The sequence below is a fragment of the Chenopodium album genome, chromosome 3, assembly GCF_948465745.1.
Source record: "Chenopodium album chromosome 3, dcCheAlbu1.1, whole genome shotgun sequence".
Lineage (NCBI taxonomy): Eukaryota > Viridiplantae > Streptophyta > Magnoliopsida > Caryophyllales > Amaranthaceae > Chenopodium > Chenopodium album.
Window position 1 is genome coordinate 41,346,171 of NC_137836.1, and position 3,631 is coordinate 41,349,801.

The 3,631-nt window shown below is 32.2% G+C and overlaps 1 long non-coding RNA gene across 4 annotated transcripts; it reads left to right on the top strand.

The window, feature by feature from the left end:
* The first annotated feature begins 282 nt into the window (after positions 1–282).
* Positions 283–3,302, top strand: LOC145623956 (uncharacterized). Of its 4 annotated transcripts, none has more exons than XR_014110327.1 (3): positions 283–507; positions 1,665–2,692; positions 3,026–3,302. It is a non-coding gene; the product is annotated as an uncharacterized LOC145623956 (long non-coding RNA). The 4 variants fall into 4 exon arrangements; XR_014110328.1 differs by having other exon boundaries at positions 3,119–3,302; XR_014110329.1 differs by having other exon boundaries at positions 3,126–3,302.
* The last annotated feature ends 329 nt before the right edge of the window (positions 3,303–3,631 follow it).

The following is a 3,631-nucleotide window of genomic DNA, read 5'->3' on the forward strand; positions in this document are numbered from 1 at the left end:
TACACTAAGCCGTTGCATTAGAGGATCTAATAAAACGGCATATATGGCTATTGCAACGGCAAAGAGAGAGGGCTAATAATTAAGGTTTTCTGACTGAACCGCCATTTTGTCCCAAAATTTTAATCCTTCCCTCCTAATATTTCAAAATAATTTAAAAGCTCTCTAAAATATATAGAAAAAAATAAAGGAAAAAAAACAAAAACAAATGTCTATCTTATAAAGTATCCTCAGTCCTCATTATTATTTCAACAAAAAAAAAAAAAAGGTACTCATGAGAGAGTCGTGTGCCTATGTCCGCCGACCGCCGCCATTATCCACCATTGTCCACCGCCATAAAACCGCCGTTACCTGCAGAAAAATCATCATCCTCTTCCTGTAGTTGCTTATGAAGGTGTTGGCTTTGTCGGGGCTTCTAAAACCCTAGCTTTCTAATGATCCTAATACCTAATTGATTTCTGTCATAGTCCATACCTTTTCTTGGTCGCCACACTGCTCTTCGCCTCTTCAGTAACACTCTCTTCTTTTTCCCTCTCCTCCTGAATTTATATTTTGTATATTAGTACTCTCAAATTTCTCATTTATTTTCACGAATATAATTCGAAATCTTTTCCATGAATTTCTTCATTGTGGTTTGGGATTATTATTGGTTTTTCTAAAAAATGTTGTAATTTGGTTGTATAACTGTTAATTTATTTGGTTTTTGTTAGATTTTTGATGCAAAATATGTGTTAAATTGCAATTTATTTGGTTTTTGTTAGATTATTATCGAATTTTGTTCATGGGTTTTGTTGGCAAGTTGCATTAGGATTTATGATTTAGTTTTGTTTAGTAACTTAATGATTCCCTTTAATTTATTCTTAGTATTAGGTGTATCAAGGTTGTTATTAGTAATTTAAATGCTCTAAATTGATTGTTTTTGCTGTTTGGGGTTGAATGAAGGGAAATTTTATACCTTTCAGATAATGGGTTGTTCGTTCTTATTCTAAGAATGTACTATTGTCTGCTTAATTGAAGTTTTTTCGAGAACAAATTTTGATAACTAGTTTTGTGCCTCATATGACTGAAATTTAAAAAGAACTTTTTTTGTTTTTGCCCTTTTGTGTTCTTGATGTTATAGAGTATTAGGTAGGAATTTAAATGTTAAAATTCATGGTGAAGGATGATTGTCTATATGTTAATGATAAGGCAATCATACACTTGTTCTTTTGACGAAATCTAGTCAAAGGTCAGCAATTAATCACACATGTTTGGGGACAAATTACCTTAATCATTGGGAACAAAGTATCCGCAAAGCTACATTTTGCCATAATATGGATCTAACTTTTAATTCTTTGACATACAGAATACTCAATGATGGAGTGCCAAGTCTAACTTTAAAAGTTTACCTATGCTTTGTGCTAACTTTAAAGTTTTTCTTTTATGTATCTTATTTGTTCTTGCCTTGAATTAGAAGTTTAGTCCTTAATTTATCATTTTTGCAATTCATCACAATGTTTATAGTCCATACCCTCTATCAATTTGATTAATAAGAGTACTATGTTATCTTTCAATGAAGTGCATTAGCTGTTTCTTGCCCTCGTGACAAAGTTCATAGTCTGCAGCATCTCAATTTGATCAAACTCATATTGCTTTATAATATGATAAATTCATTAATTGATTCTTAGGAACGAGGGAGCAAGCGGCCAACTTGGAGCTCAATAATTTCCTTTTCACTTTCGACAGAGATAGGGATGGTGATGGTCCCACCATTGTCCGATCGAAGACGCCTTCACTTTCTTTCTACAAAAATATTAGGATTATGTCTTTGTATAATTGAGTCTACATTATTTATTTATTTATTTATTTATTTCCAGTTTATTCACTGCAGATAGATGAGGTAATAAATCAAGGTCAGACAACAAGGTTAGTTTTGGGCTCTTAGAGGGCATTGTTTGGAGATGTCTGAGGATAAGTGAAGGATTTAAGCAAGAAATTTCATGTCATTTGTGGTCTACTTCATGTACAAATACAATTAACCTTCCTACTTTTGTTTTCTTAGAGAAAAATCTCAATTTACTTCAAATATATCTGAAAAAAGAAAAATGAAATAAATCAGGGGTTAATATTGATATGACTGTGCAGGCTCAATCAAAAGAGATACTCTCATTCTCTATATGATCGCTACTTGTACTTTGTTTCCTTATTATCTATTGGCTTTCAAAATGACAAGAACATTTTTGAAAATAGGAAGAAAAAAAAATACACATTTGCTATTGTCAATTGTCAACTGCAGAATCTTTTGGTTTTTTGTTTCCATAACTTGCTGGTAATATGTAGGTCAATGAACTCTTACAGTTGAAATATATGAGTGTTATTACCCAACCCAACAGGAGATCAAGAAAAGAGTTTTTCCTTGCTTTCTTTGTGTATACGATTTTATTATTCTATGAGATTGAGTTTGAGTTGATTATTTATAAATATGCAATGCTCAATTGATAGTAAGAAGCAGTTTATCAGCTTGGAGGATATTGTATAATTATTCGAGTGATGAAACGCTCGAAGGAGGAAGCTATCAACCCCAAATCACAAGTCAAAGATTGGGTTCACTTGGGGCCCAAGCTCATCTATTATCTCCTCGGAGGAAGGAAATCAGAGTGAGAAACACCACAAGGAAATTGAAGCTAAATTCAAGTTACTTTCTGAGGCTTATGATGTAAGTCTTTGATTGCCTTTTTTCTCTTTCTGTAGTTGGAATTAATTTGTAAAGAGGATGAAGTTTTTTATATTTAAGATTTGCATTTTTGCTGTATAGAGGTTGAAATCAAGGTTGATTTTCTGCTATATATATATATTGTTGTGTTATGAGCTTCAATTAAGTCACAAAAGAACCATAAGAAGATTATTTGGATCTAGGACCTCATCTCTATCTTCTAGGTTGTTTTAATCATCTATCTCACTACTCAAACCTACTTCCCTTTTCGCCTTTTGCTGTATTAAATAGGTATATGATATACTGACATGCACTATCTTCTTGTATCAAATGCAGATTGAGCTATTTGCGAATACCCATTTGCTATAGTAGGCCTAAATATTACCTTCATGCTAATCCAGTTGTTAGATCTTGTTACATTTTGATCAGGTTTAAGACTTGCAGGCAAAAGTGCTAGGCTGCTAGTCGTCTCTGATGAAAACATAGGTGGAGAGCCAGCTGGGAGAATTTTGAGCATAGTTGGAACTTGTAATTATTTTTTCTTAACAATGTAAAAATTATGTTTTGACGAATAAACATGTAGATTTAAGTGATATTTGAATTTGTAACTTAATTTTTCTTAGTGTGAAATTGTATACATGTACTCTTAATTTTTAGATTTCAACGAAAATTTCCTTTATTTCGATACATTTATATAGCTTCATGTGTAGTAATAACAACAACAACAACAACAACAACAACAACACCAACAACAACAGCAGCAACAGCAACAGCAACAGCAACAACTGCAGCAACAACAACAACAACAACAATAATAATAATAAGCCGTGGCATTTTCTTCAAAAAAAAAATTAAATAAATAAATCGTGGCATTTTCTTCAAAAAAAAAATAAATAAATAAACCGTGGCATTAGGGTATATGCATCGTGACATTAGGTATAG